Raw genomic sequence first — 25,666 nt, forward strand, 5'->3', positions numbered from 1 at the left:
TTTGTTTCTGCTCACAAAGTCCTCACCTTCTCTTTCATCTGTTTTTCATCATCCTTTATCTCATGCCCCTCTAACCATTTAACTCATGCAATTATTGATTCCATATTTTCTATGTCAATCCCAACTTCAAATATTTTCTTCCACTGCCCCCACAGCAAACTGCTCAAAACTTTCCAAAATCTACGTATTAATACTCCAGCTTCTGACTATGCCTCCTTTCATCTGGTTATGTCTTGACTTAAGAAAACACAATCACTATAGTCCTCTTTACTCTGTAGTTTAAACTGAGAAATACTCTAAGCCCAGACTCTCAAAGTATTCCAAAGCAATTCGTTACTAATCTCATTATTCCAAAATACATAATATAAATATACAGTAAACTTGAAGATTTTTAGTCCCAGGGTCAACACATTAAGTTACAATAATTGTCCAGCTAAAAAATAAAGACCCTTCAAATTAATAGTGTGGATGCAAAATTCCTATTTTCATCTTTGCAGAAACAAATGTAGCACAGAAGAGTCACCTGCTGTTTAAGAAAGCTCAATTCATATTTACCACTATATGGAAATGAAACGTATACTTCTGGTAAACCATTAACTCTTGAACTCCCTGAAAATTTCATTCTTCTCTTTACCACTTGTACTGAAAACTACTTCTATGAAGTCACCAATAATCTCCAAAAGGCATCAAAATTAATAGCCTCAATTCCTATAAAGTGTTTACCAAATGATCTACCTCTTTTTAAAACTCTTTTCTTTGATTCCATGAAACAACTGTCTCTTGACTTTCCTCTTACCCTTTCGGGTCCTTTAAGTATATTTTCTCTATTCAACTATTGTCTCCTCAAATTTTGTCTTTTAGCAAGTCTATCCCCTGCTCCTTACTACTCCTTTAACTATTACATTGGGCTTCATTGGTGGCTCAGTGGTAAAGAATCTGCCTGACAATGTACGATACCCAGGGTATCTTCCCTGGGTTGGGAAGATACCCTGAGGAAGGAAATGGCAACTCACTGCAGTATTCTTGCCTAGAATCCCAAGGACAAGAGGAGCCTGGCAGGCTATAGTCCATGGTGTCAAAAAACAGCAGGATACAACTTAATGACTAAACAACAAACAACTATTATATGACACAATCCCCAAATCTGTGTTTTCTGGAACATTCACAACAGCCTCTCAAATCTAACTAGATACAAAGAAATTGACTGATTTTTTAAAATGTTTCTATGTCCCTTTTGATTTTCATGGCACCTCTGCCCTCCTTAGCCATTAAATCTCCCAGTAGTTTTGGACTTTCCCCACTTATCTGTCCACTTGCTTCCTCTCACATCCAACCAGTTTCAAGTTCTAGTGTGAAAACCTCAGTAAACAGCTACCAAACCTGGCCCTTAACTTTCTAGTCCCACTACCAATGAAGAAAGACAGTTGTTTTACGGACAGAATGATGGGTAACTTAATTTTCTTTCCTTTAATTATATTAAAGGAATTGTATTTTCAATTAAAAATATTTAAGAAACCCTTTGAATGACTAATAAAAAATGGGAAATTTGGTGGCATAACAAAATAATAAATAACTGATAATTAATATATGCAAAGGAGTAGAGACAGAAAAATGCATTTGTGTTCATCATCATGCATGCAAAGCACCCTACCCAACATTTACCATAGAGCTTGCCTTTAAATATGTAAAGTCTGAGAAAAGCATATAAGATCAAAGGATGAGGAATTTAAGGAACATTTTTAATTACCTGCCTCAGATTAGCGGACTTCTTAGGGTGGTGGTTTAGTCGCTAAGCCGTGTCTGATTCTTGCAACCCGATAGACTGTAGCTCGTCAGGCTCCTCTGTCCATGAGATTCTCCAGGCAAGAATACTGGAGTGGGTTGCCATTTCCTTCTCCAGGGGATCTTCCCAACCCAGGAATTGAACCTGGGTCTCCTGCACTGCAGGCAGATTCTTTCCCAACTGAGCTATAAGGGAAGCACCTGACTTCTTATAGAAACTAGTAAATACCAAAATATCTTTATTTGTATATTCAAATAGTGTCTTTTTTTTTCTTAAAGACACTAAGAGATTTTAATCTCTTTTTGTGTGTACCCTAAGATTTGATGCCATACCAGAATAGAATACGTGAGACCACATTGCTCAGTACCAGCTACAATTTCTATTTCAAATTCAGAAAGCAATTTCCAACTGTACATTATAAGTCTATTTAGGCAGCATCAGACAAAATAAATTACAGACAAAATTCCAGAATGGCTCAATGATATTCTCCCTAATCCTTCCATTATGGATCTATGCAGACACCACATATATCCTTTAATTTACCTAAAAGCTTGAAAATTACCTAGCAAACCAGGCTTAAGTTTACAAGTCATATTTTTGTGTCTTCTCACTCCATTCCCCAAGTCTAGTTACATATAAGGAACTAGACTATCCTCCTATTAAAGGCTATGCTCTGCCAATTTTCCCTATCAATACATAAAAATGCTTTGATTAATATGAAGTATTTATGTTTTTAAGATATTAAAAAAATAAGTATAATAAAGGATCTACTTGCACACAATCATTTCATTTTTCAAAAAGGAGACCAAGTAGAGATAAAGTCAAGTTAGGTTGCCAAACTTCTGTTTGTAAATTTAAATTTTAAATTCTTATTAGAGACAGTTTGGTAATTCCTTGAAAGGTTAAATATAGAATTACCATGTAATCCAGTGATTCCACCCCTAGGTATATACTCATGAGAACTGAAAACATATGCCCACACAAAAAACTAAACACAAATGATCATAGTAGTATTACTCATAAGAGTCAAAAAGTGGCGACAACCCAAATGTCCATTGACTGATAAATATAAACAAAATGTAATCTAGTCAAACAATGGAATATTATTTGGCCATAGAAAAGGAATTAAGTATTGATACATCCTTAACTAATGAAAGTTGAAAACATTATGCTAAGTAAAAGAAGGCAGACAAAAAAGCCACATGTCATTCCATTTATATGAAATGTCCAGACTAGGCAAATTTATAATCAGAAAATAGATTAGTAATTTCTACGATGCTAGGATGAGGAGGAATGAGGTGTGACAGGTAATGGGCGTGAGGTTTCTTTTTGTAGTGATTTCTGATGTTAGATACCGATGATTTCTTGCAAAAAGTATTTCATTCCGGCATTATTTTAGACTTGGTCCAGAAAAGGCCACATTATACTACTGTGAAGGTACGTCCACCCAGAGTTACCAAGGGCATGATTTTGTCTTCACATATCTCTTTGTAATAAAGATAAATATTACTCCTCTTCAGACAAAAAGCCAGACTTCAATCATGAAAATCTAGGACCCACTTACATACAATTATCAAGATTTCTGCAATATTTTAAATAAAAACAAACTTGCAGTTACAGAGTAAATACACAACAAAAATAATTTACAAATAAAATCTAGAATGTGTTTCTTAGTTTTAGAATCCTTGAATCAAAATAACCCAAGATTTTAAATAAAAGATGTGACATTTGATGACTTTCAAAACCATGGTCAAAGTCACTGAACAGAATTTACTAATATTTCCTCTAGTAAAACCTTTACTAAGACAGGCAGAAGATAATGTCAATCTGTATAGCAATCTTGGTAGAAAAAATTATAACTGAAACTTCAGCTGACTTTAAGAATTGTTAATTAAACTGAATTATGAATCCATATTAACTGTTCTGAGAGAATTTTACTTTGAAAACGAATCACAAGTTTTATTTTATTATGACTGTTAAATTTTCATAAACTGTCCTTTTTGTGCAAAAGATGAATATATAGAAACACTATAAAAGGACTCCTACAACTCAAAAAAAAAAACCACACAATTTAAAAAGAGGCAAAGGACTTAAATACTTCTCAAAAATATTTATAAAAAGCATATGAAAAGATGCTCAACATCACTAATCAGCACAGAAATACAAATCAAAATTACAATGAGATGCCACCTTACCAGTGCAATGGCTACTATCAAACAAACACCCCCCACAAACACACACAAAAACGAGTGTTGGTGAGGATGTGTAGAAACTGTATCCTCTGTGTACTGTTGGTGGGATTGTAAAATGGTGTAGCCACTGTGGAAAAGAGCACAGTAATTCAAAAAATTAAAATTTGAATCCAACAAGTCCACTTATGGATATGTACCCCAAGTAACTGAAAGCTGACTCTGAGACAGGTATACTCAGGTTCATAACAACAGGAGTCACAATAGCCAAAAGGTGAAAACAATCCAACTGTCCATGGATGGGCCAATGGATAAATAGAACATGGTATACAGACCAGTGAAATACTAATTGACCTTAAATAGGAAGGAAATTCTGACACATGTTGCAGCATGGATGAAACGTAAAAATATGTTAAGTGAAATAAACCAGCCACAAAAGAACAAATTCTTTTTGGGTATGAAGACTAGTTAAATAAACTCATACAGATAGAAAGTAGAACGGTAGTTGCTAAGGGCAGACTGGGAGAAGGGCAATAGGAGTTAGTTGTTTAATGGGTGTAGAATTCTGGTTTTGCAAGATGAAGAGTTCCAGAGATTGGCCGCACAACAATGTGAATATACTTAGAACTACTAAACTGTACACTTACCACAATTAAAACTTCTTTTAAAAAAAGTAACAAAGACACTGAAAAAAAAAACTTTTAGTAACAAAGAAACCCTCTGTAGTTGTTTGAATAGAAATTAAATGCCCTAACCAAGGTAATGGCACGCCACTCCAGTACTCTTGCCTGGAAAATCCCTCGGACGGAGGAGCCTGGTGGGCTGCAGTCCATGGGGTCACTAAGAGTCGGACACGACTGAGAGACTTCACTTTCACTTTTCACTTTCATGCATTGGAGAAGGAAATGGCAACCCACTCCAGTGTTCTTGCCTGGAGGATCCCAGGGATGGGGGAGCCTGGTGGGCTGCCGTCTATGGGGTCGCACAGAGTCGGACACGACTGAAGCGACTTAGCAGCAGCAACCAATATAGGAAAGGGACCAGCTAGCTGTTGGGAAGTGACTTTAAAGTGTCTCACATTACCAAGTCATACAATATTCATGTAAGATTAGATAGCTCTGCTCTACTAATGACTTTTTGTCTTTTCATACTGCTCATGGAGTTCTCAAGGGAAGAATACTGAAGTGGTTTGCCATTCCCTTCTCCAGTGAACCACATTTTGTCAGAACTCTCCACCATGACCCGTCCCTCTTAGGTGGCCCTACACGGCATGGCTCAGTTTCATTGAGTTAGACAAGGCTGTGGTCCATGTGATTAGATTGGTTAGTTTTCTGTGACTGTGGTTTTCTGTCTGTCTGCCCTCTGATGGAGAAGGATAAGAGACTTATGGAAGCTTCCTGATGGGAGAGACTGACTGAGGGGGAAATTGGGTCTTGAACCCACTCCAGTACTCTTGCCTGGAAAATCCCATGGATGGAGGAGCCTGGCAGACTACAGTCCATGTGGTCGCAAAAGTTGGACACGACTGAGCGACTTCACTTTCACTTTTCTGATGGGCGGGGCCATGCTCAATAAATCTTTAATCCAATTTTCTGTTGATAGGCAGGGCTGTGTTCCTTCCCTGCTATTTACCTGGGGCCAAACTATGGTGGAGGTAATGAAGATAATGGGGACCTCCTTCAACAGATCCCATGAGTGTACTGCTACACTCAGTGCCCCCAACCCTGCACCGACCCACGCCTCTGCTGGAGACTCCTGGACACTCACAGGCAAGTCTGGGTCAGTCTCCTGTGGGGTCACTGCTCCTTATTCCTGGGTGCTGGTGCACACAAGGTTCTGTTTGTGCCCTCCAAGAGCCTATTTTCCAGTCCTGTGTAAGTTCTGGCAGCTCTATGGTGGGGTTAATGGTGACCTCCTCCAAGAAGGCTTATGCCATACCCAAGTCTGCTGCTCCCAGAGCCCGTGTCCCTGTGGCAGTCCACTGCTGACCCGTACCTCCACAGGAGGTACACAAACACAGTTCTGTCTCAAGTTCTGTCTATGGGGTCCCTGGGTCCCGGTGCACACAAGGTTTGTTTGAGCCCTCTTAGCATCCCTGGCAGGCGGTTTGATTCTAACCGTGAATTCGCCCCTCCTACTATAAAGGGCAATATCGCATAGGAACCTGGAATGTTAGGTCCATGATTCAATACAAATTGGAAGTGGTCAAACAGGAGATGCCAAGAGTGAACGTCAACATTTTAGGAATCAGCTAACTAAAATGGATGGAAATGGGTGAATTTAACTCAGATGACCATTATATCTACTATTGCGGGCAGGAATCCCTTAGAAGAAATAGAGTAGCCATCACAGTCAAGAGTCCAAAATGCAGTACTTGGATGCAATCTCAACAATGCCAGCATGATCTCTGTTCATTTCCAAGGCTAACCATTCAATAGCACGATAATCCAAGTCTATGCCCTGACCGGTAATGCTGAAGAAGCTGAAGTTGAATGGTTCTATGAAGATCTACAGGACCTTCTAGAACTAACAACCAAAAAAGAAGTCCTTTTCATTATAGGGGACTGGAATGCAAAAGTAGGAAGTCAAGAACAGGAGTAACAGGAGTTACTTTGCCAGGAGTAACAGGCAAATTTGGCCTTTGAATACGGAATGAAGCAGGTTTGCCAAGAGAACGCACTGGTCATAGCAAACACCCTCTTCCAGCAACACAAGAGAAGACTCTACCATGCACATCACCAGATAGATAGGCAACACTGAAATCAGACTGATTATATTCTTTGCAGCCAAAGATGGAGAAGCTCTATACAGTCAGCAAAAACTGACCAGGAGCTGATTGTGGCTCAGATCATGAACCCTCATTGCCAAATTCAGACTTAAATTGAAGAAAGTAGGGAAAACCACTAGACCATTCAGGTATGACCTAAATCAAATCCCTTACGATTGTACAATGGAAGTGAGAAATAGATTTAAGGGACTAGATTTCATAGACAAGAGTGCCTGATGAACTATGGATGGAGGTTCGTGACATTGTAAAGGAGACAGGGATCCACCAACCCCAAGAAAAAGAAATGCAACAAAGGAAAATGGCTGTCTGAGGAGGCCTTACAAATAGCTGTGAAAAGAAGAGAAGTGAAAAAGCAAGCAGAAAAGAAAAGCTACCCATTTGAATGCAGAGTTACAAAGAATAGCAAGGAGAGAAAAGAAAGCCTTTCTCAGTAATCAGTGCAAAGAAATCAAGGAAAACAATAGAATGGGAAAGACTAGAGATCTCTTCAAGAAAATTAGAGAAACCAAGGGAACATTTCAGGCAAAGATGGGCTCAATAAAGGACAGAAACGGTATGGACCTAACAGAAGCAGAAGATATTAAGAAGAGGTGACGAGAATACACAGAAGAACTGTACAAAAAAGATCTTCAGGACCCAGATAATCACAATGGTGCGATCAGTCACCTAGAGCCGGACATCCTGGAATGTGAAGTCAAGTGGGCCTTAAGAAGCATCACTATACACAAAGCTAACAGAGGTGATGGAATTCCAGTTGAGCTATTTCAAGTCCTAAAAGACGATGCTGTGAAAGTGCTGCACTCAATATGCCAGCAAATTTGGAAAACTCAGCAGTGGCCACAGCACTGGTAAAGGTCAGTTTTCATTCCAATCCCAAAGAAAGGCGATGCCAAAGAATGCTCAAACTACTGCACAATTGCTCATCTCACACGCAAGTAAAGTAATACTCAAAATTGTTCAAGCCAGGCTTCAGCAATCTGTGAACCAGGAACTTCCAGATGTTCAAGCTGGATTTAGAAAAGGCAGAGGAACCAGAGTTCAAATTGCCAACATCCATTGGATCATGGAAAAAGCAAGAGAGTTCCAGAAAAAACATCTATTTCTAATTTATTGACCATGCCAAAGCCTTTGAGTGTGTGGATGACAATAAACTGTAGGAAATTCTGAAAGAGATGGGAATACCAGACCTCCTGACCTGCCTCTTGAGAAATCTTGTATGTAGGTCAGGAAGCAACAGTTAGAACTGGTCAGGGAACAACAGACTGGTTCCAAATAGGAAAAGGAGGACGTCAAGGCTAGATATTGTCACCCTGCTTATTTAACATATATGCAGAGTACATCAAGAGAAACGCTGGGCTGGAGGAAGCACAAGCTGGAATCAAGATTGCTGGGAGAAATATCAATAACCTCAGATGTGCAGGTGACACCACCTTTATGGCAGAAAGTGAAGAACTAAAGAACCTCTTGATGACAGTGAACAAAGAGAGTGAAAAAGTTGGCTTAAAGCTCAACATTCAGAAAAGATCATGGCATCCAGTCCCATCATTTCATGGCAAATAGATGGGGAAACAGTGGAAACCGTGGCAGACTTATTTTGGGGGGGGGGGGGTCCAAAATCACTGCAAATGGTGATTGCAGCCATGAAATTAAAAGACGCTTACTCCTTGGAAGAAAAGTTATGACCAAGCTAGACAGCATATTAAAAAGCAGCGACATTGCCAACAAAGGTCCGTCTAGTCAAGGCTATGGTTTTTCCAGTAGTCATGTATGGATGTGAGAGTTGGACTATAAAGAAAGCTGAGTGCTGAAGAACTGAACTGCTGTGTTGGAGAAGACTCCTGAGAGTCCCTTGGACTGCAAGGAGATCCAACCAGTCTATCCTAAAGGAAATCAGTCCAGAATATTCATTGGAAGGACTGATGTTGAAGCTGCAACTCCAATACTTTGGCCACCTGATGCAAAGAACTGACTCATTTGAAAAGACCCTGATGCTGGGAAAGATTGAAGTGGGGGAGGAGAAGGGGACGACAGAGGATGAGATGGTCGGATGGCATCACAGACTCCATGGATATGAGTCTGAGTAAACTCCGGGTGCTGATGATGGACAAGGAGCGCTGGCGTGCTGCAGTCCATGGGGTCACAAAGAGTAGGACATGACTGAGCAACTGAACTGACTAGTGAATTAACTTCTATACTTGGGGAAAAAAAAGAAAACCACTTTCTCAGTTTGTTGACATACTGTATCTGGACACTTATTATCAAAGGAAAAAGTAAGAATCAATTATCACCTCATGAGGATATGTCGTATATCATTTTTTTCCTAACCTACTCTCTGCGTCAGGTATTCTTTTAGGTGGTACAGATAAACCTGCCCTTATGTAGCATATATTCCAAAAGTAGATCCTAGTCATGTATTTCATTCCTTCTTCTATCCATCATTTGTTTATAAGTTTTATCTCATCACTACTACTACTGCTGCCACCCAAGATTTTAATTTTCTATCTGCCAAAGATAATCTGCTCTATTTATTTTAATTCCTCCACAATACGTAGGGTCTTCCATGTATCACATATACAATGAAATATGACAAGTCTTTTAAACAAAACTGGCACTGATAATCACATTCAGAGCATCACATAGTCAATGAATTGGCACCCTATTATCACACTTATAACTTACTCAGTTCAGTAAGTTGAGATAATATAGTCTGTATAACTGGAGAGTATGCATTTAAAATGCTACTTGAGGGACTTCCCTGGTGGCTCAGTGGTAAAGAATTCCACCCTTGCACCACAACTACTGCACGTGTGCTCGAGAGCCCGCGAGCCACAACTACTGAAGCCCGCACGCCTAGAGCCTGGGCTCAGCAACAAGAGAAGCCACTGTAATGAGATGCCACACACGACAACTAGAGAGGAGCCCCCGCTGGCCACAGCCGGAGAAAAGCCCATGTAGCAGTGAAGACCCAGCACAGTCATAAACAAAATGATACTTGAAATTTCATCTGTGTTGTTTACCATTATACTGATATATGAAACGGATAGAAAATGAAGTGTAATTTAAAGTAATTATTTAAATGGAATAAGATAGAAAGTCCAGAGATAAATCCACACACCTATGAGTAACTTATCTTTGACAAAGGCAGCAAAAATACACAATGGACAAAAGACAGTCTCTTCAGTAAGTGGTGCTGGGGAAACTGAACAACTATGTGTAAAAGAATGAAATTAGAACACTTCCTAACGGCATACACAAAGATCAAGTCAAAATGGAGTAAAGATCTAAATGTAAGGCCAGAAGCTATAAAACTCTTAGAGGAAAACACAGGCAGAACATTCTATGACATAAATCAGAGCAAGATCCTCTATGACCCACCTCCTAGAGTAATGGAAGTAGAAACAAAACTAAGCAAGTAGGACCTAATTGAGTTTAAAGCTTTTTTGCACAGTAAAGGAAACTATAAAAAAGATGAAAAGACAGCCCTTAAAATCGGAGAAAAGACCAGCAAATGAAACAACTGATAAAAGTGTACGTGCGTGCGCGCTCAGTCGTGTCCGACTCTGCAACCCCCTGGGCTGTAGCCCGCCAGGCTCCTCTGTCCATGGGATTGCCCAGGCAAGAATACTGGAGCGGGTTGCCATTTCCTTCTCCAGGGGATCTTCCCAACCCAGAGATTGAACCTGTGTCTCGAGTCTCCTGAACTGGCAGGCAGGTTGTTTACCACTAGTGCCACCTGAGCAGCCCAACTGACAAAGGATTAATTTCCAAAATATACAAGGAGCTCATGCAACTCAATATCAGAAAACAAAAAAACCAATCGAAAAAAGCAGGCACAAGTTCATTTAACAGACATTTCACCAAAGAAGACAGATGGCTAATAAACACATGAAAAGATGCTAATCATCACTCATTATTAGAGGAATGCAAATCAAAACTACAATGACAGATCACCTCACACGTGTCAGGATGGCCATCATCAAAACATCTGTAACAAGAAAGGCTGGAGAAGGTGTGGAAAAAAGGGAACCCTCTGGCACCGTTGGTGGGAATATAAATTGATACACCCACTATGGAGGACAGTATAGAGATACCTTAAAAAACTAGCAATAAAACTATCGTATGACCCAACGATCCCACTATTGGTCATATATCCTGAGAAAATCAGGATGAAATGAAAATGACATATGTACCTCAATGTTCACTGCAGCTCTATTTACAATAGCCAGGACATGGAAGCAAACCTAGGTGTCCACTGACAGATGAATGGATAAAAAAGCTGTGGTACATACATATAATGGAGTATTATTTGGCCATAAAAAGGAATGCATTCAAGTCAGTGCTAACAAGGTGGATGAATGTAGAGCCTTAATTACACAGAGTAAAGTCAGAAAGAAAACAACAAATGTCGTATATTAACACACATATATGGGATCTAGAAAGATGGTGCTGATGAACCTATTTGAAGGACAGCAACGGAGACACAGAAATAGAGAGCAGATATGTGGACACAGTGGGAGAAGGGTCATGGAAACATTCGCATTACCATATGTAAAGCAAATAGCTGTAGGAATTTGCTGTATGCCTCAGGGAGCTAAAACCAGGTGCTCTGTGACAACATAGAGGCGTAGGATGGGGTGAGAGATGTGGGGGAGCTTCAAGAGGAAGGGAACACATATATACCTATGGCTAATTCATTGATGTATGGCAGAAACCAACACAATATTGTAAAGCAATCATCATCCAGTTTAAAATAAATGTAAAAATAAATCAAATAAAGTAATAAGTCCCTTGTCCTAAATAACATACCTGAAAACACTTTGTTTTTGATTTGTTTCTATATTTTATTACCTACAATGTCACCAAAGAAAGTTTTCAATCTTTCATCGCCAAGGGGGAAAATGTGTAAATGGGTGTTAATACATACATATAAAAACCTATCCACAGAGTCTTAGAAATGAATATATATGTGTGCCTGCGTATACACACAGTTTCCTAGATGACACAGTGGTAAAGAACTCGCTTGCTAATGCAGGGGATGTAAGAGGCTTGGGTTCAATCCCTGGGTAGCGAAGATCCTCTGGAGTAGAAAATGGCCACCTACTCCAGTATTCTTGCCTGGCAAATCCCATGGAGAGAGGACCTGGTGGGCTACAGTTTATGGGGTCGCAAAAGAGTCTGACACGACTTAGTGCTAAACAACAACAACATATTTGTACAGTAAGAGCAAAGGGAGCCATTCTCGTGGAATGATAGAAGCCTCTCAAAAGTCCAAGTTCCCAGATACCTACCAAGGGCAAATCTTGCAAACTGGCTTTTCCGAGGATAGCAGTCCCAAACTTGTTAACTTTTTCTGCACATAATTATAAATGAAAAAGGAATCACCTCTCCTCCATCTCTCTCCCCTTTGAAGTAATCAACCAAGTTAAGCTTCTTGCCTTCCAAAAAGAGTCTTACCTATCAACAGATCTAGAAAGCTAGTTTTTCTCTATCCTGGCTGACATTTGCTATTATCAATTTCTGAATTGCCATAATTACCAATTTTTGAATTTTACCAAGTTTGGTGGGATCTGATGGACCTGTCTCCAAAGTAACTGCTAAAATAATTTGTAATTCTCTGATTATTGAATAGGTTGGTGACTTTTTCCCCATGTTTAGTAATTATTTACATTTTCCTTCTGTTAATTTTCTTAGCATTTTTAAATTTTCCTACTGGAGTATTCTTTTTATTTATATAGAGAAGCTACTTATATTTTAGATAATAATCCTCCAACTGTCAAATGTGTTAAAAGTGTTTTATCTTAATCCACTGCTTATCTCTGCATTACCTTTCATATTGCAGTTTTTTTGGTGAGGTCAAATTTGAGCTTTATTATTGTAATGTCTGTGCTTTAAATACAAGTCAGGAGAAAAAGCACTCTAATCAGATTGGCTTTGTCCCTAAATGTTTCACCAGTCTCTTTACATGGCATACTCACTCCTTTAGTGAACTATTTAAAAAGTTTGCCCAAATACGATGGATCTTTTTGAACTTACTTATTTGAAAATAAAATGAAAAACTCTTGTAATTCAGCTACTATTTTAGACTACAAAGGGAAATCTCATGAAAAGCAGTCTTCTCTTGCCTCACTTTGTAAAGTAACTATTCTTAGGTACTAGCTAATTTCTAATAGGATGAGGCCATCAGCATCTGGTCCCATCACTTCATGGCAAATAGATGGGGAAACAATGGAAAACAGTGACAGACCTGATTTTCTTGGGCTCTAAAATCACTGCAGAAAGTGTCTGTCACCATGAAATTAAAAGACATTTGCTCCTTGGAAGAAAAGTTATGACCAATCTAGACAGCATATTAAAAAGCAGAGATATTACTTCGCCAACAAATGTCCATGTAGTCAAAGCTTTGGTTTTTCCAGTAGTAATGTATGGATTGAGAGTTGGACTATAAAGAAAGGTGAGTGCCGAAGAACTGAACTGCTGTGTCAGAGAAGACTCTTGAGTCCCTTGGACAGCAAGGAGATCCAACCAGTCCATCCTAGAAGAAATCAGTACTGAATATTCACTGGAAGGACTGATGCTGAAACTCCAATACTCTGGCCACCTGATGCGAAGAACTGACTCATTTGAAAAGACCCTGATGCTGGGAATGATTGAAGGAAGGAGGAGAAAGGGACAACAGAGGATGAGATGGTTGGATGGCATCACCGACTCCACAGACATGAGTTTGGGTAAACTCCAGGAATTGGTGATAGACAGAGGAGCCTGGCATACTGCAATCCATGGGATCGCAAAGAGTTGGACACGACTGAGCAACTGAACTGAACTGAAGGGAGGCCATTAGGGTGATTTGGCACTTTACTGTCAGCTTCATTTCTCTGAGTCATACAAAACCTCCTGTCATAATACTTAATGTGTAGTGTAGTTACACTGACAATCTCTGGGAGTACATTATTTTAGAGCATATCCCCTATAATCAAACACTTATTGTTTAAATTATAAATATTCTGCTACCTAGAACACTTCCTCTAAATCTACTTTTACTACTTCTACTGTGGAAAACTGATTTAGTATTCATTCTAAAAATTCATAGTATTTTTAAGCAATTCCTTGATTATTATGTCTTAATACTTATGAATCACTAACAGCTCTACTATATTAGTTATTTCTATAAATGTTCTTTTTGACTGTGCTTGTTTAGTTAATAATTCTACAAATTGGTGTTCTCTGTGCTTGCTTAGTCACTCAGTGGTGTCCAACGCTTTGTGACCCCATCGACTGTAGCCCGCCAGGCTCCTCTGTCCATGGGACTTTCAGGTAAGAATACTGGAGTGGATAGCCATTTCCTTCTCCAGGGGAATCTTCCTGACTCAGGGATCAAACCTGTGTCTCCTGCATTGCACGCAGATTCTTTACCACTGACCTACAGTGGTAAAGCCCATCATACCCAAAAGTAAACTCATGTCATTTCGAGTAAAAACCCAAGTTCTAACAATGACCTACAAGAACCTGGATGGTTTGCCGTAACTCCCAACACTATCCCAAATCTACTAAATCTACTACTACTCTCTTCCTCGTTCTGCTCAAGCACACTAGCTTCCCTGATATCCCAACACACTCTTAACTCAGATACTTGGGCACTTAATGCTCTTTCTGTCTGGAATACTCTTCTCCCAGGTAAATGCATGGCTTACTCCTTATTTCAAGTCCCAGTTCTATGTCTTAACTACTTTATGTAATAATAATATCTCCTACACTTGTCATATGGTGAAGGTGAAAGTGAAAGTGAAGTCACTCAGTCATGTCCGGCTCTTTGCGACCCTGTGAACTGTAGCCCACCAGGCTCCTCCGTCCATGGGATTCTCCAGGTAAGAATACTGGAGTGGGTTGCCATTTCCGTCTCCAGGGGATCTTCCTGACCGAGGGATCGAACCTAGGTCTCCTGCATTGCAGGCAGATGCTTTAACATCTGAGCCACCAGGGAAGCTGTAGATTTATCATATTAAAAACCTGTTTTTCGGAGAAGGAAATGGCAATCCACTCCAGTATTCTTGCCTGGAGAATCCCACAGACAGAGAAGCCTGGTGGGCTACAGTCCATGGGGTCACAAAAGTCAGATACGACTTAGTGACTAAAGCACCACCACCACCAGTAACAGCTTGTAGACAAGCACGTCCAATAATACTGACTGATCTAAGGTCCTTCTGAATTTCAACGCTCCACAGTCCTTCCTTTGAGAAGGAAAAAAAACTTACTCTTCTTAGTCCTCTCACTACATTATTACTATTATCAGCATATTTAAATGCTTTATTGAAATATGACTGAAATAAACTACACATATTTAAAGTGGACAGTCTGAGCAGTTTTGACATACACGTACCCAGGAAAGCTTCTGGAGTAGGAAATGGCAACCCACTCCAGTATTCTTGCCTGGGAAATACGACAGGTAGAGTAACCTGGTGGGCTACAGTCCACAGGGCTGCAAAGAGTCGGAGACGACAGATCACGTGAGCACAGGAAAGCATCATATCACTCAAGATGGTGAGCAACCAGTCATTCCTGAAAGTGTCATCCTATTTTGTTGTAATCCTTGCTTCTTGCCCACTTTGTTCCTAGACAACCACTAATCTACTTCCTGCCACTATAGATTAGTTCACATTTTCCAGAATTTAAATAGAATCATAGAGCATGTTCTTTTTTGTGTGTAATCTGGCTTCTTCCATTATGATTTTGAGTTCATCCATATTGCAACATTTATCAGTAGTTGATTTCCATTTTATTTTTGAGAACTATTCTGTTGTAGAATTCCACCATCATTTGTTTATCTGTTCACCTGTTAATGGATATTTTCGTTGTTTACAATCTTTGGCTATTAAAATACACAGAATGCTGTAAAAAAAAAAAAAAAAAAAAAAACCCTGTTTTTCAGCTCTTCCTATATTAAAGTTGCACAAGACTTTGTAGTCCTTCCAACTTAAAGGGTATAATCTATTTCCTGAACCTTTGAGGTTGAGGTGGCATTATAACTTGCCTTGGCCAATAGAATGTAAGAGCACTTAGAACATATTTTAAAATATTAGATATGGCATAAACAATAAATATATGCACACAAAACATGGCTTATAAACAATATAAAAACTGGTATATAATAAAGCAACAATGGGAAAATTAAATGTGCTGGTTAAATATTCATCTATACTTCTGGTCTAGATTAAATTGCATTTTCCAGAAATACTTTAAAAAGAATCCACCGGCCATCGTAAGAAGGTAGAGTATGAAAAAATATCAATGTTTTATTATTGTCTGAGACTCTTAATATGCAGCATTAGAACTGATGACACTGGAGAAGGAAATGGCAACCCACTCCAGTGTTCTTGCCTGGAGAATCCCAGGGACAGGAGAGCCCGGTGGGCTGCCGTCTATGGGGTAGCACAGACTCAGACACGACTGAAGCGACTTAGCAGCAGCAGTAGCAGCAAGGCCGTGATAAAAAATGGATTCCATTTGTGTTCTTTTGTTATTTAGCATCATCATCATATTTAAAAAATACTTTACGCATTAAAGTCGTAAAAATTCCAAATATAGTATTAAAAATAATACATGGAAGGCTGATTTATTCCCCCTTCCCTTAAAGCAGCAGAGAAGCAGTTTTCTAGGCGTTGAAGAAATGGCTGGCGATTTACCAAGTGTATAATTTGAAATAATTTTAATATAAGTTCTAGTGGAAATGGAAACTTGGTCAAAGTGCTACCACTCCATCCTCTAGCTAGAGTAATAATGCCGTTTTTCAAAATGAAATAGAACAGCAAAAACTGTGTCTTGCTGTGTCTCTTAGAAAGCTAGCTTTGAGACTAGCATTGTATTATAAGAATAACTTTTAATATTGATGACCATGCAGTATCAATTTGTTAAATGCTTTGAACAAAATTCATACTTTATTTTTACATGTAAGAAAAAAATAAAAAGAAATTTTATATATAAAAAAATAACTGATGTCACTGTAATATTTTATAAGATTTGTAAGATTATTTTCTATTTTTTAAATATTCAAGTATTCAATTATACTTCCCTTAAGACCTAAGAGCACAAAAAACAGGAAATATGCTGCATCTGAGCCAATAATAGAGGAGAGAGACTAAAGAGGTAGGTGAAAAACTAGGTATAATAATATTTCATCGTCTAGGAAAGAAGAGGCCAAGAAAGTAAAGTCAGCCAGTGCCTACTTAATTACCCATTCAAGAAAACTTAGTTTAAGCATATATCTTATAATTAATAATAACTTCTTTGAATGCTCTTTTTCACACAAAGTATTTCTGTTTCTAGCTTTTGAACTATTAAAATACCCATCCTCTTTACTTTTCCATAAAATGAAAAGATCAAAACATCTGGCATGTTAAACATTAAAACTGTATTTCTTACCTTAATGATTAATTTTCTACTACCTAAATTATACAGTTATGAAAAAATAAAATTTATTATTTTGTGCAACATCGACTAATGCCAGTGAATAGGTTTAGAGATAAACATTTAAACATATTCAATTTCTTCAAATAGTTGCAAAATCCTAATATTAGTATCTATCTGCACTATGTTCCTCCTTGGCATTTATAACCTATTTGCAGCACTAAAAGTAAAGAATTATTAACAACTAGGCATAAATTACAGGAAATTTCTAAATTATACAGTACATCCAAATCTACCTCTAATACCCATTAATGAATCTTTGGCACAGATAAGCCAATGGACAGAGTAGATAAAGATAAGAGGTACACAGTTAGGCAGACAGACTGCACAGAGACAGACACACTGACAACCAGGCAACACACAGTATTAAAGTACTTAAATTTTAGATGAATCTAACTATATTTAGATTTATTCATGCAAAATCTACTGGGGAGAAAATATATTAGTCTTTCAGACAGTGATAAATTTCAGATGTATATTTAGAGAGAGAATAAAAAATGACTAGATATAATACTCTGGTAAATCTGATCTTTAGAATTATACTTTCATCTAGAAGGTAATGTTCTGGTTTCATATTTTAACACTGAAAAATTATAGCTTAAATCTTAAGTACCATAAATAAGCAGCTTATAGATTATCTTACTTTTATAGTTTCTACACAGTTTAAGGTTTAGTATGTACTGTATATGTGAAATTATGCTCTGCCAGAGCCAAGAGAGTTCTCTCAAGTCACAAGGACTCCATGCTTCTTTGTCCCTTCTCTGAAAGAAGGTGGGTGGAGTTTACTTGGGACTGAAACCTTAAAATAGAAGCTCATTTTTCCCCTCCAGTTTTGCTTCAAAGGTTTTTGTATTAGATACATCTTGGGCTGCCAGTCTGGTTAAGCTAAGGAACTATAACTTTCTTTCCCTAAGAAAAGTCCCTACCAATCACATCTGAACAAACTTCCCATCCTGGTCAACTTCACACATTTATACTACACAGTACCTATCTCACTGGAAGCAGGTTGACTGATGGGATGTGAATTTCAGGAATGTGAACGTGAGACAGCAATTCTAACTATTCTGAGCTATTCCTCTAAACAGAGATAAAGTGAGGAACATAAGTTAGCTCACTTAAGAGATGCCTTTATTCAACAGCACGTGTAGTGAAAGTCAAATGTGGAGAGCTAAGAGTAAAGCAGGTGCACAGAGAAGCAAAGACAAGTGTCCAAGCCGCTCTAGATGGAGAAACTGATAAATATGCAGAACCACAAAGAGCTGAAATAGTCACCCAGGTTATGGATGGCTGCCATTTCTTGGTTCCTGTCCTTAAAGCAGTAGAATACTCAAGGGCAGTATTCTACTGTGAGATATATATGCTGCTGCTGCTAAGTCGCTTCAGTCATGTCCGACTCTGTGCGACCCCATAGACGGCAGCCCACCAGGCTTCCCTGTCTCTGGGATTCTCCAGGCAAGAACACTGGAGTGAGTTGCCATTTCCTTCTCCAATGCATGAAAGTAAAAAGTGAAAGTAAAGTCACTCAGTCATGTCCAACTCTTAGCGACCCCATGGACTGCAGCCTACCAGGCTCCTCCATCCATGGATTTTCCAGGCAAGAGTACTGGAGTGGGGTGCCATTGCCTTCTCCAGTGAGATATATATATACACATATATTCCCCCTGCCCAACTTAAACTGGTTTCTTGGAGAAGGAAATGGCAATCCACTCCAGTATTCTTGCCTGGAGAATCCTATGGACAGAGGAGTCTGCAGGCTACAATCCATGGGGTCGCAAATGGTCAGACACGACTAAAGCGACTTAGCACACAAACTGGTTTGCAAGTAGGCTACAACCAAAAATCTATACCAACAAAGAATTTTTCTATAATTTGAAGGATATTTATGCCCCACTTTTTTCCTTTTATTAACTTTTCCCCTAAATAATAATAAGACAACCGTTGGTCTCAGCAACATCATGCTACAGAAAAAACATCTGCCATGATCTTGGGACAAACTTAGCTCTGGCAACTTCTAACTGTAAAACCTGTAACAAGCTCCTTAGTTTCTAAATACCGTTCATGTTTCCTTTAACATCAAAGGGTCTATGACTTATAACTCCAGTGTACAATGAGGGGAGAAGGTGTCCAAAAAAAGCCACTCTCTACATTTTCACAGAATGGGAGTTGACTTTTTTCCATTCTCACTATAGTTGTGGTCCCAAATGTATTGTCTCAAAATATCAGTCATCACCTGCCACTGCTGCTGCTAAGTCGCTTCAGTCGTGTCAGACTATGCGACCCCATAGACGGCAGCCCACCAGGCTCCCCCGTCCCTGGGATTCTCCAGGCAAGAACACTGGAGTGGGCTGCCATTTCCTTCTCCAATGCATGAAAGTGAAAAGTGAAAGTGAAGTTTCTCAGTCATGTCCGATTCTTAGCGACCCCATGGACTGCAGCCCACCAGGCTCCGCTGTCCATGGGATTTTCCAGGCAAGAGTACTAGAGTGGGGCGCCATTGCCTTCTCCCAGTCATCACCTAGAAAACTCAAATATACTGAGGAATCTAAACAGAGGCTTACCACTATAAATAACTTGCTGAGGTTCTATAGATTCTTTTTTACTGTAATTTTTTTACAGGGCATTTTTAACAGAAGCTAATGAAAACCACTTATCTGGCCAATTAAGAACTTTATAAACTGAGAGTACTACTTTATATATCTGGGATAAGGTAAAATTACCAGAGTAAAAAACACTGGCTTTGTGGAACTCCATTTTAAAAAGATCCTTCATAACAACCAAACCATATATTGTAACGAAGAGTAGTAAACAACTATGCCACAATTATGAGACATCAACACTCCTCACCAAAACATTCAGGAATGCTGAGTGAGGCCAATACTATATGCATCTCATACTCAGCATTTAGGCTGTTCTCCCTTTGGGAATTTCTTCCTGTTTATGTGGTTGTATCAGCTTTGCTCATTTTTTACACTGCCAGCCACCCTGTTCCTCTCATCTACAACCCACAGTTCTTATCTCTGTGTCTTTGCAAACGCTGTTTGTTTTCTCTCTCTGAAATGCCTTTTATCCTAGTCCACCTGACAAACTCTCCCTTCAAGAGCCAAGTCAAATGTGGCCTCTGTGCTAAAACCATCCATGTTCTCTTCAGGCAGGTTTAGGCTCTCCCTCTATGGTTTTAATCTTGAATATACTTCCCTTAGAGTAATAACACATCTTAAACTACTATTGAGTACCTTCTATGTACTACACTAGAAGCTTTATTTTGGTCCTTAGGTAAGTATTATAGCCCCAATTTCCCTACTGCTACTGCTGCTGCTAAGTCACTTCAGTCGTGTCCAACTCTGTGCAACCCCATAGATGGCAGCCCTCTAGGCTCCTCTGTCCCTGGGATTCTCCAGGCAAGAATACTGGAGTGGGTTGCCATTTCCTTCTCCAATGCATGAAAGTAAAAAGTGAAAGTGAAGTTGCTCAGTCGTGCCCTTAGCGACCCCATGGACTGCAGCCTACCAGGCTCCTCCGTCCATGGGATTTGCCAGGCAAGAGTACTGGAGTGGGTTGCCATTGCCTTCTCCGAATTTCCCTACATAACCTGCCTATATGCATAACAGGGCCAGGACAGAAATTACTGTATGATTCCAAAGCTGATTATCTTTCTACTAGTCTAGAGTTTCTAAGATTTTTTGGAACCCTTGAGAATCTAAGAACCTTCACCCCTCTCTCAACAGGTTTACACACAAAACATTAAGTATAATTTGAAAGGGTTTACAGACCCCCTGAAGCCCATCCACTGCTCCCAGGACAACTTCTTGCTGCTTCTCACAAGTCTATTCACAGCCAGTAAATTTCTTAAGCGAAACAACTGTCATATTTTCAGTTGCCAGTTCTAAACACAGTGCCTAGGGTGTAGTGAGTAGATGGGAGGAATCATGACAGACCTGCATTTTTGCATTTCTTCAGAGCCTACCAGCAGAACTACTCAAATGTTGTTAAAAAGCTTTTCAAATGTAGATTACAACTAAAAACACTTATTACAGGAACTGTAGGTATTAGCATGCATCCCAAAGCCTCTGAGATTAACATGATCCACATTCCACATTCTCTAGGAAAAGCTTTTAGGGAACAACTACTTATATCTCCCATAAGCCAGTTCACTGACACTCTAATCTTATACAAATGGAAACGATATCTGTGTTATTTCACAGGGAAGGAGGTAACTGTCAAGGTTTGAATGCATGAATCCAAAAAAATTAAATACTACAGGAAATATGAAATGCTGGGAGAGGGGTTCAATTCTTGTTTGGAAGACTAGTGATTTAGAACAAGTGCGTTTATCACCGAACTTGCCTTAACAAGTCTTCAACTCAAATCTAATGAAAGGCTTTTTCTCCACAGTATTAAAATTCAAATTTGCAAAGGAGAGCAAGTGCTTTAAGATAAACTGGACTAATAGATTTATCTCAGAAAGTGAGAGTTAATTACGATTCTCGCTTCTGAGTTCTGGGTGAATGTGGTTAAGTTATTCTAAATTTTTAGTGTCCTGATCTTCAAAGTACTGGACTATAAAATAGAAGGAAAGTTTTCTAAGAAAGCGGAAAAATATGTTCAGCAGTACAAACACAGATAAGCATTTTTCAAGGATGAGAAACAGCTCATTCCAGAGGAAAGAAAGGACACACACTGCAGAGTACACGAGTTTAACACTGGAAAGGTATGAGAGACTCTGTTAAAGGCTCTGGAAGGCCAGGTTAAGGAGCATAAACTTTATCCTATTGGCCTGTGATTCTAAACCAGGACAAAAACTACATAAAGGGGTAGGGAGAAGGAGGAAGGGAAATTTGTAAGAGGGACATATAATTACAATTTGAAGAAAAGCAGAGCTTGGGTTTAATGCTTTGAGTTGCCTTGCTGCTGCTGCTGAGTCGCTTCAGTAGTGTCCAACTCTGTGCAACCCCATAGACGGCAGCCCACCAGGCTCCCCCATCCCTAGGATTCTCCAGGCAAGCCTTAGGCATTTAAAATTCCAATACTTTTAATGATCATCGAAAGAAGCCTTGAGGGTTCCTGTGAAGTCACATTTTTCTGTGATAAAAATAAAACCAATAAAAAATAAAACCAACTTATGTTTCCAATACGGTTCTATATAAATATTAAATGAAACAAAAGTAGGCAGCAAACAGTGGGACTCAAACCCACATCTGATTTTTTTTTTTTTTCACATCTGATTTTAAAACCAGTATGCCTTCCATTATCCTACAGATGCCAGCACTTGAAAGCGGTATTTTAGGAAAGTGAGCATGATATATGGAAGGAATTACTTAAGGCAAGAAACTACAGGCAAGGAGAGAACAACAGCTATTGCTGGAATCACTCCTAAGACACCCACAACTTACAAGATACCGCTACTGTTGAAGAGATGCCAGTGAACTGATATCTGGATTTTCTTAATGAAATCTAAAACCAAAAGTTAAAAATGGACATTTTATTAAAATTAATAGTCTATGATAATATACCCAGAGTGTGATTCACAGAGTACAGGATACACAGGTAGTTACTTTAAGTGCTTCCCTCAGTCCTTATGACAACAACCAGTGTCCAGAGGAAAATATGTACCACACTATTTTCCACATTTATGTAGAAGATATTACAATCAATAAATACATACTTATTTAGGGCTTCTCTGGTGGCTCGGAGGTTAAAGCGTCTGCCTGCAATGTGGGAGACCTGGGTTCGTTCCCTGGGTTGGGAAGATCCCCTGGAGAAGGAAATGGCAACCCACTCCAGTATTCTTGCCTGGAGAATCCCATGGACAGAGGAGCCTGGTCAGCTACAGTCCACAGGGTCGCAAAGAGTTGGACACGACTGAGCGACTTCACTTACTTATTTAAAAGTTTTACTAAATTCACTCCAGTACTTAATCTTTTATTTTTTTCTTTTTTCTTGGGTACTGAAAATAAAAACATCTGTGCAAGCATGCCTGTAGGCAGATGGAGGAAAAAGCAACTCTCATGCTGGTCTAAGAGACAAGCCTCTTGGACCACTTGAAGAATCCACCTGAAGAATAAATCTGTCTTACAGCATTAAGCTCGCTACAATTTCTGCTCACGCGACAGCCATTAATGCCTAAATGCCAGGCACTACATTAAGCAGTGGGGATACAGAGATAATTAAGTCCCAGTCTCTAGCCTCAGAGGCTTTCAGTACAGGGCAGTCAGAAATGTAAATGTTTATGAATCTAATGAACTGAGTATTATAGAAACTTAGAAGTGTTTAACATATGAACAAAAAACTTTAATCTATTTAAATGTTAATATCTTACTTTCAGTTTCAATCTTTCAAAACCCTTTTCCAAATTAAATGTCAAATATTGACAGAAAAAAAGCTAACAATATTCTAAAAGTAAATATAGTAAAACAACCTTGAGAATTAACACTTCAGGTAAATTTTTTGTGTTCTAGCTCAGTGAGACATGTATGGAAAGTTACTTAAAAGTTCACTTCCAATTGTGAAGTTAGTTAAAAGATAAATACATTTGGCTGGACACTCATCAGAGTAAGAAAATCTTAACTAAACCAGTGGCAATGGAAAAGGACTAAGATTAGCTCAAATGCTAGGACTGCAAAATATTGCTAATCATTCTAGTTTTAAAGACATTTTAGACATACCACACCATGTTTATAAGCTTACTGAGATATACCTGCAAGCCAACCACAAAATAGAACTTTACACCCTCTTAGGTGTTATAACCACCTAAGACAGACAGACAGACAATAACAAGTATTGGTAAGGATGTAAAGAAAGTAATGGGAGTGGAAAACGTGCATTTTCCTGGTAGAACCATAAAATGTACAGCAGCTTTGGATAACAATCTGTCAGTTCCCTCAAAATGTTAAAGGTATTTACAGGTATATATCCAAGATGATCGAAAACAGATATCCTAACAAAAACTTATGTATAGATTCACAGTAGCCGCATTCATAAAATAATACAAAATGTGTTACATTTCATGTATTATTATTATACAATACAAAATATTCCAAAAAGTGGAAACAACTCAAATGTCTATCAAGAACTGAATGAGTGAACAAAATGTGATATATCCATACAACAGAAAATTATTCAGTCATAAAACAGGATGAAGTCTCTCTGACCACGCAACAGCACAGAGGAATCTTGAAAACATGTTAAGTCAATGGGGTCAGTCACAAAACACCACCTATTATGATTCCATTCATATGAAATGTCTAGATGAGGCAAATCTATGGAGACAGAAGGTAGATTAGTGGTTGCCGAGGTCTGGAAGGAGGAGAGAGGGTGGGAGGAATGACTACTAAGGGGTATGGGGTTTCTTTTTGGGCTAAGAAAAATTGACTGTGGTAACAACTACACATTTTTGTGAATATATTAAAAACTATTAAACTGCACAGCTTAAAATGAATGAATTTTATGCTAAATAAATTATATCTCAATAAAGCTGTTATTAATTTTTAAAACACTACAAGCCACAATATTGAACAGTTTAACAAACAATGAAATTTTTAATACTTTCTAGCGTGTGCAGCATAAGCTCTTGCCAGGCTTTCAATCTTTCCTCTCCCATTTTTTAGCAAATCAAATTCAAACCTTAAATTAAAACTTCAGAAGTCTTATTTGACAAGTTCTCGTTATCTGTATTTTTATGTGTGTGCTCATTCGCACCCAACTGTTTTGTTACTCTATGGGCTGTAGCCCACCAGGATCCTCTGTCCATGGGATTTCCCTGATAAGAATACTGGAGTTGGTTGCCATTTCCTATTTCCGGGAATCCTGCCAACCCAGGGATCGAACCCACGTCTCCTGCACTACTGGCAAGCAGAATCTTTATCACAGAGCCACCATTTGTCTTTTAAAATTATACTGAAATAGCAATCATTTTACCAAAAGATATACATACAGATAAGAAATACATGTATGAAAAATGCTGTCCCTATCTTATTATTTTTTTTTTTAAGCAGAAGGCAGGAGGGGATCTGTGTCTTCCTCTGGCTTCAGCCATCTACATTCAGAATGCTAAAGTAAATGGAAGGAATTTATACTACTTCAACTATTTCCTCTTCAGCCTATGACAATCTGGCTTTTTCCCATACCCCAACTCCAAACAGCTTTTTCTAGTCACCAAATCACTCCTACTTAGCAAACTCCTACTTTCTTAAGCTCACCTTACCGGTCCTCCAAGAATTATCTGACTTTGGTAATGTCTTCCCTGAAACTCTCCCAGGCCTTTCTGACATCCTCTAGGTTCCTTTCCATCCTCTTTGACCACACCTACCCAGGAGCAATCACCAATATTTTCATTTAGAGGCTGCTCTTTAAATGTTGTTGCTTTTCAACCTTAGGTTGGCCACACCATACACTTGTCTGAATGTGTTCATGACTCTCATGCTTTCAAATACCTCTTACATGCTTTAATTC

At 38.8% G+C, this 25,666-nt stretch overlaps 1 protein-coding gene across 2 annotated transcripts in view; it reads right to left on the reverse strand.

The window, feature by feature from the left end:
- PTPN12 (protein tyrosine phosphatase non-receptor type 12) overlaps nucleotides 1-25,666 on the reverse strand; it is a 91,559-nt gene that overhangs the window by 59,405 nt on the left and 6,488 nt on the right. Inside the window, exon 1 of one of the 2 annotated variants that reach the window (XM_061413858.1) lies at nucleotides 1,748-3,698. The exons of the other annotated variant lie outside the window; for it this stretch is intronic. The gene's annotated coding sequence lies outside the window, so the exon portion shown is untranslated. Of the gene's footprint in view, nucleotides 1-1,747; nucleotides 3,699-25,666 lie in introns of those variants that run through there. 2 annotated transcript variants of the gene reach the window in all.

Source organism: Bos javanicus, chromosome 4 (genome assembly GCF_032452875.1).
Source record: "Bos javanicus breed banteng chromosome 4, ARS-OSU_banteng_1.0, whole genome shotgun sequence".
NCBI classification, from domain to species: domain Eukaryota; kingdom Metazoa; phylum Chordata; class Mammalia; order Artiodactyla; family Bovidae; genus Bos; species Bos javanicus.